Here is a 12953-nt window from a genome sequence, read left to right as displayed (position 1 = left end):
ACATTTCAAGAATTAGGACAAAAATATCAAACTAGTAGATATTCAAATAGAATGAAAATGTAGAAGTAGAACCAATTCATATACCACTCCTAACTATTTTAATCTTGAAGTCGAGCCAACATCATGAAATGTATAAGTCTTAATTTTGGTGCTTATAACAATATCCGACGTTTTTGACCGTCCACGACGTGGTTTAATTTTGTTATTTTCAGTGTGTACCACAAGGGTTGTGTTTTCATCACATGGAGTTGACAAAATGTTGAGATTTTTCCCATTAATTTGGTATCCAAGGATTGAAAATTATATAATTTTGTGAAATCGATGCCCAAGAAAACAATGTATGATCGATTTCTTGATCAGCAAGGAAATCACAAAGTAAAAGAAAAAAGAGATAAGAAAGAGAAAGACAATTCAAAGTGGTATAAAACCCTGAATTCTAGATTCAATTACACGTTAGAAAACAATGTTTACAATTGAATCTTAACCACACCATTTTCTCCTTCTATTAGGATTATTGAGAAGTGAGGACTAGTATGATATTTATTAGAAAATTAAAACCCTAGCTTTCAACTAATATGCTAAACAATTGGGCTAACATACTGGCCAAATTCGACATGTTATTAACCTGGCATCTTTTCGACAGCTACGTTAACTTTTCGAATTCGACATAATTTTCTACAACATTATCATATAACTCATAAGCTACAAATCTCTACCTTGGAACAAACTCTGAACCACTACACTAACTAGCTGACATCATGCAATCCTATCAGTTGCATAAATGGAAGAAAAAAAATGCAACTTGGCAATGTCTTGGTGATCATATCAACAGGATTATCATTAGTCAAAACCTTTAGCACTTGGACTTCTCAATGCTCGATTATCTCTCTGACAAAATGCAGCCTCGCATCACATTGTGCTTGGTTCGTTCATGATAGGTTAAATTCTTCTACAAGTGTATTGTACTTTGAATTTCACATTTAACAATGATGATTTGATCTTGAAGTTTTAGCTCCTTGGCAAAACCTTTAATCCAAAATACTTCTTTTACATCTTCAGTGAGGGTAATATACTCTGCTTCAATGGTTGATAAGGCATCAACCATCTGAAGTGTTACTTTCCAACTAATTGTTGTGTCAAACATAGTGAACACATATCCAGAAATAGATTTTCCAGAATCCATACAACCTGCATAATCAGAGTCGACAAATCCTTCAATTTCTACTTTGTTATCATCACCACATACTCCACCATAAATCAGGACTATACTCATATACCCATTTATGTATCTTAGAATCTACTTCAATGCTTGCTAGTATGCCTTTTCAGGATTGACCATGTACCTGCTTACAAGGCTCACTGCATATGATATGTCTGGCCTAGTACATACCATGTCATACATCAAAGAACCCATTATACTATCATATGGAATGTTATTCATATCGGATCTTTCTACCTTTGTACTTGGACTCTGAGTTAGACTCAACTTGAATTGAGGATTTGCCAGAGTCACAATAGACTTTGAATTCGACATATAAAATTTGTCGAGAATCTTCTTCAGGTATGTCTTTTGAGATACGTATAATCTTTACTACTTTCTATCTCTCTGGATGTTAATCCTAAGGATTCTAGAGACAACTCCCAGATCCTTCATGTTGAACTCCTTATTGGGTTTAGCCTTAACCTTCATAACATCCTCGAAACGGTTGCTTACTATGAGGATGTCATCCACATAAAGCAACAAAATAATAAGTGAACTTCCAAGTCGAAATCTGAGGTAAACATAGTGGTCGAACTGACTCCTAGTGAAACCTATATGTGCCACGAACTTGTTGAATCTCATATTTCATGACAAAGAGATTTTTTAAAGCCATATAACAACCAATTCAGATTGCACACATAATTTTCCTTTCCCTTTTATGCATACCCTCCAGGTTTCCTCATCAGGATTGTTTCAACTAAATCACCATACAGAAAAGTAGTATTCACATCCATATTTTATAGCTCTGGGTCGAGCATTTCCACCATAGAAAACAATATTTGAATGGATATATGCTTTACAACAAGTGAGAAAACATCATTGAAGTTGACACCTTCTTTTTGAGTGAACCCCTTAGCAACCAACCTTGCCTTAAATCGCTTCGACATCACTCATTCGATTCCTTCCTTAACTTTAAAAATTCACTTACAACTAACTAACTGAGCCCCTGCAGGTTTCTCGATCAACTCCCAAGTGTTATTACCATGAAGAGAATTGATCTCATCATCCATGGCTTTAAGCCATCCAGTCTTATCTCGACTTGTCATAACTTCCTTATAGTCTATGGGTTCTTCATCCAGAACCTCACTTGAAGATATTAAGGCATAAGTTATGAGATCTGCATAACCAAGTCTCAGAGGTAACTTAATGACTCTTCTCGACCTGTCTCTTATCAGCAGGTAGTCATTATCAGTTTCCTCATCTTCATCATCAGCTTGTGCTTGTTCTTCAACTTCATATGGGTTATGCAATTCAACATCATTATGCTCCACTTCAACATGAATCTCTTCTTGTTCCAGCTCTTCTCCATAGACCTTCGTACTTTGACTAAAGTCATCAGTTTTCTTGAAAGTCATCTCAACTTCATTGAAAACTACATCTCGACTTGTGATACACCTCCTATGACCTGGCTCTATGCACTATAACCTATAAGCTTTGAGTCCTTCAGGGTATCCAAGGAACATACATCTCAGAGCTCTAGGTTCGACCTTGTCTTTCCTAATGTGAGCATATGCTACATAACCAAATACTATAAGTTTGTTGAGGTCTGATGGATGAGATGACCAAACTTTTTTAGGTGTCTTCATCCCCAAAGTAGTCGAGGGACACCTATTTATCAGGTAAGTTGCAGTCATGACTGCCTCAGCCTAAAAAACCTTCTTTAATTCTACAATAAACAACATGCACCTTACTCTTTCCAAAATGGTTCGATTAAACCTTCCAGCCAAACCCTTTTTTGGGAAGTACATGCAATAGTTATGTGCCTTACAATACTAGACTCAATAGAATAACTATCGAAAGCCTCATTACAAAATTCAAGACCATTGTCGGTCCTTAACCTCTTGACCTTCCTTCTAATTTGGTTTTTTACTAGAGTTTTCCAACTTTTGAAAATTTCAAAAGTTTCATCCTTAGTTTTCTAAATGAATACCCACAACTTTCGTGAGTAATCATCAATTATGGATAGAAAATATCTTGTACCTGAGTGTGAAGGATTTCTTGCAGGGCCCCAAAGATCATCATGGGTATAATTAAGGGATTCATGTGTTCTATGTTTACCTTTGTTAAACTCCACCCTACAAGATTTATCAAATACACAAGGTTCACAAAATTCTAGTTTTTCGACCTTGTCACCCAATAACATATTTTGTTTCGATAATTTGACCAAGCCTTTTTCACTAACATGGCCAAGTCGCTTGTGAAACGGCTCAGTCTTCGACATAGGTTTTGTGGATGCCACATTTATTGAACCACTTCTAACCTCATCCTTAAGTGTGTACATGCCTTGCCTCTTGATGCCTATCAAGACTTCCTTAGACCCCTTCATTTCCCTTATGATACTTTACTCTCATTTGAAAATATATCCTTTCTTGTCGAATTCACCAAGAGAAAACAAACTCCACTTAAGATCAGGTACATACCGAACATCAGTCAATAACCTTATTGAATCATCATGTAGCTTGAATTTGACATATCCAATTCCTGCAATCTTGCAGGCTCTATTGTTTCCCAGCAGCAATGATCCACCATATCGATCATATAATTCCTCAAACACGTCTTTGTTTGGGGTCATGTTCCAAGTACAACCTGAATCTATAATCCACTCCTTGCTGAAGTTGTTGCTTGAAGCAAAACACAAAAACATGAGAGTTTGGAAGAATCTCAATGAATCAAGCCATAATAAATGGTACATGAAGTTACCATGAGATTGATTGCTTTTAGTACAAGTGACTTACAAGACAACCAAAGTCGCTTTAAATGAAGCAATCTAAAAACACATTACTTAGATGTTATTAATAATGCATAATCGACATCATGATAATTCCATAAAATTGATACACCATAGACCTAAGGTATACATTAAATCGATATAAGCATGGTCAAACCTATATTGTATACAATCAATGCAATCATGCAATAATGTAACATCAAATATGAATGAATGTTTGAGAAGTAAAAGAGACAGGGAAATGGAAAGATACACAGAGATATATAGTGCTTCACAATTCATCATCTCTTTGCCTACATGCACTCTTTAATGGATGATGCCATCAAAACATAATCACGATCTTCCATTATTTTAATAAAATGTTTACAGCATTTTAATTACAAAGACCTATCACACGACAATTGCCTCTGATGATGTAGACACTAAACTGTTAACAAAATAAGACCCCTCAAGATTCTGATCTAACAACCTTTTTATCCACAATAACCTTCTCCAAGTATTTGTGTGTGACAATCCCCCCGATTCGACTGATTTCTTGTCTGAGCGATTTCCATTAATTGAGTGTATATTGATAACTCCCAACTTTGTCTGCAAGCAATCTTTCTCCAAAGCAACCAAAGAATGACAACTTCCAACTCTACCTCACAGACAGTTGATACTTAATCTTGCCAAACTCTTCCTTGGAGTATACTCTTCTTGATAGATAATAACTCAATATCAAATTGCACTCAAGAAACGATACCTACACCTGTTACACACAAAAAAACTACACACAAAAACATTAAACACCCTAATGTGCCACTAGTCTCCCTTACACTCAATCTTTAGAGGAGTGTCCACAATCAAAGGAACAAGACTAAGGATGGATATAGTGAACAATGCTAGGTAATCTTAACCAATCATTTATATTACAAGGTGTTAGTCAAGTAATTCAGTTTTGGTGAATGAAGGACACACACACAAAGTTCAATCATGTTTCCAAATGAGTGGGTATTGGTCATTAATTCTTATCAAGGGCTTGATCAATCACAATAAGATTGATCAACTCTCTTTATAATTCACACAAAGACAATAACCAAATTGAACAAGAACAAGACGCAACAAAAAGGATAAAGAATTGACATGGATTCAATATCTAAAGGTTGGTGTTTGGAGAAGAAGAGAGAAACATGGTGTAAAGGAGATTATCTGTAAGCAACTTCTGAAGCATATAATCAATAAGCACATTAATGTGTGCCATAATCTGATCTTCCCTAATTTGATTATCTGTAAGCAACTTCTGAAGCATATAATCAATAAGCGTCTTCACATCAGCTGATGTAGAAGAAGCAGGACCGACACCAATATCAGATGGACCAACAGTCTTAGCATCTTCCTTACCCTACTCTACAATATTGTCATTGTAGATTTTCCCGCCAGAGTCCTCGAGATAAGGATAATCACCACTTAAGTCCATGTAGTATCTCCTCTTAGCAACAACACCATAGTCAAGAATCTTAGGAGACTCAATAAGCTCTTATTTTTGCATTCAATACCATTCAATTGAAGATTCATTTGAACAAAAGAAGAATAGAAATGAGGTCTTCCGAGGTTATCTCTACAATGGATCATCCAATCAACGATGAACCTAATACAATTGTTTCCTCCCTTATTAGTAAGACTCGACATGAAATAGAGTTTATTATCATCAGCTCTGCTTGAGTTACCTAGTTTCCCAAAAAGGATTTAAACCACAATCCAATGTAATAAATGCATGCAAAATTTAAGTTGGCTGATCCCAAAATTTGACATTTCCATGTTTTCACAAACTGACTTGGAGATAGAGAGGAGAAAGGAAATCTTATCATAATCTGAACTCTTGGAAACAAACATATTAGACCCATCATAAGACAAACCTAAATACTTATTGAAATCTGAATAGTCAAACTTAACAACTTTCTTTTTAAACCTACTCTCAAATAATGCAGTAATAAGTTCTAAGTTGCAATAAAAAGCTTTAACATAATCAAGATTATACTTACTTTCCATGCCAATAAACTTCAATAGATGATTATCAACAAAAGGTTTCAAAAAATTGGTCATCAGTTCAACTTCAGTAGTGGCATCAACATAGTATTCAGGATCAACAGGCTTATATAAAAACTTCTCTTGATAGATTTGCAAGCCATCTTCAGGTGGCAGATGAATTACTTTACTACACAAAATGGCAAAGAAGAATTTGAAGAACCTGAAGCAGATGATCTATTTGCCTTCTTGCTCAAAACCTCGTCCACAAATGCTTTACTACCTTGAACTTTTGTTCTAGCCATCTTCAGAACTGGAGATGGAGGTTCATATGAGATAGAGATGGAATATGGTTTCTTGGACTCCGTCTTTCAAATCTTCCTTTGCAACCAAGCTCATATTCCATTGTGATGATGATGATGGTAGATAGAGATGATGACGATGATAATAATGATCATATGATGATTTTATTATGATTGGAAATTTTGCTCAAAAGTATTTGTAATGGTTAAAAGAAAAGATGAATGATGGAATGAATTTGAAAAAGTGAAAACTAAATAGAAATGAGTCATATGCAAAGTGAAGCATATGCAAAACTACATCATGATGCAACTCAGAATCACAAGCTAAGTGAAGCGTATGCAAAGCTACATCATGATGCAAAACCAAGACCACATGAATCAAGGCATACCTGAGAAATATGATACATTTTCTGCAGTAACCAAAGTCAGAACTATGTTATCATGTACAAGCCAAGAAGGCCCTGCATAATGCATACCAGACGAGGCCTGCAAAAAGTAATCTAAATTGAAACCAAATGCACAATTCTGCAGAACACAATGGCCACTGCAAAACACAAACTAACCAATCAATGAACCGAGTTATAGTGAAAACCTAAACCAGTATTGAACATATGCAACCATGCCAAAACAATTTAGAGCCAAGTCAGAACCAACATAAGACCTACAAAACATGATACATACATGCATCAAGCTGAATACCAGATTGCAGGACTAAACACCAAGTCAGAAATGCATCAGGACATGTTGTTTAAATCAAGTCAGATGCAATACACTCGATAAGCCATTATGTAGTTGAAACTATAAGCAAAGCAAAATATACAAACCCTGCAAAACAATACATTCATAAGTCAGAACCATTCAAATTCAGCAAGTCAGTAGCATCACAACAAAGCAGCAAAAAATGTATCTCTAGCACAACCATAACATAACCATTCATTAATCAAGAAACCAAAATATCAATGACATTGAACATACATAATCTGATCACACCAAAACCATCCACTGAATAAAACTAAACATGACTCAACAAAATTCGACTTGACCGCATAACTGACACAACATGCCCTAACTGCTTTGTATTGGAATCCAAACCAAAATAGAATAAATAATCCATAACTACCTAATAGAATTCACAATAACCTGCATGGAATTCCCCAAATTCCTAACTCACATAACGAACATTTTGACAATCCCAATACTAACCATCAATAAATAGGTCTCCAATCATTCTCCATTTTAACTCCAATCATTCCCAACTAAACTGAATCATCAATTTTCAGAACTTGATTCTCCCACTAGCAATTTTGAACCTTCATCAATCACCTTTATCACTCAGTCTCTCGAGATTTTCATGACTCACCTGTATTAACCTCCAACCTCAATCACCAACATATTCATCAATCCCTTACATTCATCAACCTTCCATCATTTACAGAACCACAATCCCCTATCAATTCCACACTCGACATCAACCAGTTCAGAGAAGAAATCAAGAAGAAGACGAAGGGGATTTCGATAATTAAGAAACTAAAGCAAGGAAGAGACTTAGAGACCTTACCGGGAATTCCATCATCGACATTAGCTTAACATCTCCGGCACGGTAAATCTCGATTTCTTCTTTTCCTTCAAATCTTGTTACTAAGATGTAGAGGGTGGATAGTGGATTCGAAGCCCCAACCCTGGGGGCTTTGAATCTGCACAATGAGTGTTTAATCTAGGATTTTCTATTTAGGGTTCTTGGAGGATTCTATGCGGTTTTGAATTTAGGGTTAGAATCAGGGAAAACTGGAGGCATATTCAGGATGAGGAGAGTAAGACGATTCTAGTGGTAGGTTCAATCTTGATTTCTGGTGGCCGTCGCCGCCAGAAGCGAGTTCCGGCGCGGTGGTCCATGGTGGTTGTGGCTGGGATGCTGACCTAAGCCCATATCTCAGCTGGTGCATTTTTCTATTCATTTTAAATTCAATTTTGCATGGCAATTTCCTTACGTGTTCAATTGTTGCGGTCATTCACAATGCCTTTGTATCTGTTGGACTTAATTGTATTGGGCCTAGTGCTGCTTTACTCTTTATCATCCCAGTTTATGTTTCACACCCTTTGGCTGAGGCACGTTTTTAGTGGGCCTTGCCATAAGGCTCATGCCCCCATTGCATGTCTTGCACCCTATTTTCCAACAATACTCCTCTTTGACCCAAGTTTATTTATTATTTCACTTTCACATTTTTCTTGTTAATTCTTGCTATTTTTAATTCTTATTTTTGTGATAGGTTGATTTTTAGATGTTATTTTGATTATATTTTAATCTCTTATCTTCATCATGATTAGAAAATATTAAAAATCCTTTTTGTGTTAGTTATAGAATTTAGCACTTAGAAATTTTATTAGATAAATTTAGATTTTTAAGTTTGTTAATCCCATTGGAAAAACAAATTTCATAATTACAATCAACTCCAAGAGATTCTTCTACCTTAAGGCACTCTTCTTGTCTCCCTTGCCTCTTTGTCCAATACCTGCAATATCACTTCCCAATTTCTTAACAGTGTTGCATTATGCTTCTTAGAATCAAATACCTTATCCCTTTGGATTCCATGTATACCCTTCTAGGGTAAATAACCAGTATCCACCTTGTGAATTAAGAGATATTTGCATTGAAGCCAAACACTTAATTCTCCTTGTTTTCAGATATACCATACAGTGGTTAATTCTCCGGCCATACCATATATCGGTTAATGTTATCTTTACTCTTTGGTTCAAAGTTTATTTCCCTCATGGGTTCCTATGATACCATTTTCCTTTGGTGCTAATTGATGCTTTTCATTACCCCAATCATACAGTTTATTTCTTGTTTGTCTTGTCAGTCCTAGTTGCATATACAAACATCCTTTTTTCTTTCTTTATTTTCGTAGTTCTCTGATCTACGAAGCTCTGACTTTCTCATTGCACAGTGAGAATATGTAGGCACGAGGATTCAAATTCTCCATGAGAATACTAATTATTCACTACCCTATGTATTAATCATACCTTATTTATTTCTACCCCCTTTGTTATTCTTCATCAATCAATACCATCTTTTTGAACCAAATACTTTATCCCTTTGGATTCCATGTATATATTTGGGCCAATAATCAATGTCTTCCTTTGAACCAATAGATGTTTGCCTTGATGCCAAACACTTAATTCTATTTGTTTTTTAGTTATGACAATATAGTGGGTATGCCTCTGTCCCTCCACATCTTAGTATGTACCTTTTTTACTCTTTGGTTTAGAGTTTATTCCTTCATGAATCCAATATACCATTCTTCTTTGGTTTCAAATTGTTTGTTCCCTATAGTGATATACTATTCCTTGTATCGAACACAATTTTGTTTGGGGCCTCATACATATCCTTTTAGGATGATTTAATTAGAGTCCACCTTGTGAACTGATAACACTGAAATTTACGTATTTTCGACTCCGATTTCACATGCATTCTAGTTGTTTTATTGTCATTTTGTTGTGTTATTACTGTGTTTTCCTTTGTTTTCAGGATTTTACTTTAATCGGAGCCCCGTTCGAGAAAAGGAGCGAAAAAGGGCTAAAAACCCTAAAATTCAGCATTTTGTTCTTATGGACTACCCAATGGCGGGCGCCACAGACCAAGCCATGACGTGTCAAACTCAACTTCCATCAACTCCCACGTTTTCCCACTACCTCCACTAAGGCGCCCCATATTGTGCTTGTGGCGGGCGCCATGGCCTTGTGGCGGGCGTTACAAGAGGAAAAACGGTTTCCTCCTATTTTCAAGTTGAAGGGCATCCAAGTCATTTCCATCTTTTTACTTGCTTATAAATAGAAACGCGAATTCACTTTTACAATCATCCAAACTTAGAACAGAGGCAAACTCAGAAGCAAATTTGTTTCACTTAGGCATATATTCAGTTTTATAAAGTGGTAATCGCTTTGCATTGGAGTGTTACCACAATTGTGTAATCAAGTCTGTGATAGAGTCTGTAATCGAGTTTGGAGCACTTTGGAAGGAAGTTAATCATGCCGCCATTTTCATTACCGCATCGCAATTTACTCAGCCCTCCGATTGAAGCAGGTTTTTATTACTTGTCTTTATCTCTATTTATTTCCCGCACTCGCTTTACTTTCATTTATTTCCCGCACTCGCTTTACTTTATTTATTTCCCGCACTCGCTTTACTTTATTTATTTCCCGCACTCGCTTTACTTTCATTTATTTCCCGCACTCGCTTTACTTTATTTATTTCCTCGCACTCGCTTTACTTTATTTATTTCCTCGCACTCGCTTTAAATTGTTTATTTCCCACACTCGCTTTACTTTTATTTACTTTCCGCACTCGCACTACTTTTATTTATTTTAATGCACTTTTACTTTACCATGTCTAACTAAATTTATAAGGTTAGAATGTAAGGATCGTAATTGAACCGATAATCCGTACAATTGTTCGTAGAAACACTTAAGGGCTATTTTAACTTTCAACTTAAGTTTTCCCGCACTTCAATTCCGTTGGGTAAGATCGAAAGCCGTCCAACGTCTATTTAAACTTAATTGTTTTTAACTATTTCAAAAACAGCGAAAGCGCTTTGTTTAGTTCATTAGGAGATTTTAACATTAAAAAGAAAAGAGATTTTAAAACTATTTTCGGACGCGTTTATAAGTTTAGAGTCTGGTTCGTGAGAACCTCTTTTGGTTAAGAAATCCAGGTTATAATACTTTTCAACTTAGTCAAGATACTATATTTCTGAAAAATAGGTTTACTACTCTAACGCAATGCGCGCCTTTTTATAAGTGACAATAAGAGGGTTTGATTAGGGAGTACAACTCGGTTCTGAATACGCGAAAGCGACAGTTCCTGTTAAATTAGTTCTTTTCAAAGTAGGAAACACTGCCCATAAGTAGCTCTACTAGCAACTACTTGGATTATCAATCGATTACGTGAATTACATTCGACCCTGTCTTTATTAATTAAATTTATTTCAATACTTTACTTTTCATTGCACACTCCAAAAACACCTATTTTGATTGCCTTTGATAAACACCATAACAACAGATAATGATAGATTGACACTTGGTCTCTGTGGATTCGATAATCTTTTATATTACTCTGATGCGTTCGTATACTTGCGAAAAGCACGCATCAAGTTTTTGGCACCGTTGCCGGGGACCAATTTCGTCAAATTTCATTTTCCTGTTGTTATATCGTTTAGACTTAGGCTATTTTCCGCCGGTCAATGCGAAGAACTCGCAGCACCGGAAGTTTAAGCTTAATATACCATCTGGCGGAACCTGAACGTTACGCTCGCGCACGTTTATTCTTTCATAGAATTAAGAGAGTTATGGCCGAAGATCAAAACCAAAGACCTCTTAAGGACTTTGCTCAACCATCTAACGAAGAACCTAGTTCTAGTATAGTAAACCCAACCATCCCAGCCAATAATTTCGAACTTAAACCATCCCTGTTGCAACTAGTGCAACAGAGACAATTCGCGGGTCTCGCTACCGAGAACCCAAACCAACATTTAAAAATATTTCTTCAATTAGTAAATACTTTTAAAACCAATGGAGCTTCTCCTGAGGCAATACGTTTAAGATTATTTCCTTTTTCCCTCAGAGATAAAACCCTATCATGGTTAGATTCCCTTCCACCCAATTCCATTACGACTTGGGATAACCTTAGAAGAGTTTTTCTTGCTAGATATTTTCCCCCGAGTAAAACCGTCGTTCTTCGAAACCATATAACTAGATTTACCCAAAACCAAGGAGAATCGTTGTTCGAAGCTTGGGAGAGATATAAAGAGTTGTTACGAGCATGCCCACATCATGGTTTAGAAAATTGGTTAATCATTCAAACCTTCTATAATGGACTTCATTACAACACAAAGATGACCATCGACGCTGCCGCAGGCGATGCTCTGATGAACAAACCTTACCCTGAAGCTAGTACCCTCATCGAAGATATGGCTCAAAACCATCAATCATGGGGAGTCGAACGAGCGACAGTTGAGAAGAAGGAAGCCCAAGGAGGAGTGCATGAACTAAGCTTTATAGACATGATGCAAGCTAAAATGGATGCATTAGCCCTTAAAGTCGAGCATATGTGCATAAACCTGAATACTATAGTCGCAGTTTCGTCGGATTGTGAGATATGCGGAACCAAAGGACACCAATCTACAGAATGCAGTCTATTAAACGAAACCCACTATGAGCAAGTAAATTACACCCAAGGGAACCCATATTCGAATACCTATAACCCTGAATGGAGGAATCACCCGAACTTCTCCGATAAAAACAATAACCCTATTCAAAATAATACACCTCCGAGACCTAGTTATCAAGCCCCAAGATCAAATCAACCTATGCAACCTGTACCACCAAAGCCGAGCCTTGAGAAAATTATGGAAAATTTTATCACCGCTCAAACCCAACAAAACAAGGAGTTCATGAACCAAAACATTCATGTTAACGAATTGATTACTCAGTTAGGAACCAAGGTTGACCAAATAGTTACTCATACCAAGATGCTTGAAACCCAAATCTCTCAGGTAGCTTTAAACCAAGCCCCTTAGACTACACCTGGAGGACAATTCCCTGGACAACCTCAATAAAATCCGAGAGGACAAGCCAATGCCATTACCCTACGAAGTGGGAACGC

At 36.4% G+C, this 12953-nt stretch overlaps 1 non-coding gene across 1 annotated transcript; it reads right to left on the bottom strand.

The window, feature by feature from the left end:
* Nucleotides 1–12021: 12021 nt before the first annotated feature.
* LOC127088511 (small nucleolar RNA R71) lies at nt 12022–12128 on the bottom strand. Its single transcript, XR_007790344.1, has one exon. It is a non-coding gene; the product is annotated as a small nucleolar RNA R71 (small nucleolar RNA).
* Between the last annotated feature and the right edge of the window lie 825 nt (nt 12129–12953).

This window comes from Lathyrus oleraceus, chromosome 5, assembly GCF_024323335.1.
Source record: "Lathyrus oleraceus cultivar Zhongwan6 chromosome 5, CAAS_Psat_ZW6_1.0, whole genome shotgun sequence".
Lineage (NCBI taxonomy): Eukaryota > Viridiplantae > Streptophyta > Magnoliopsida > Fabales > Fabaceae > Lathyrus > Lathyrus oleraceus.
The sequence above is the reverse complement of the archived record's forward strand: the minus strand, read 5'-3'. Positions and strand labels throughout refer to the sequence as shown.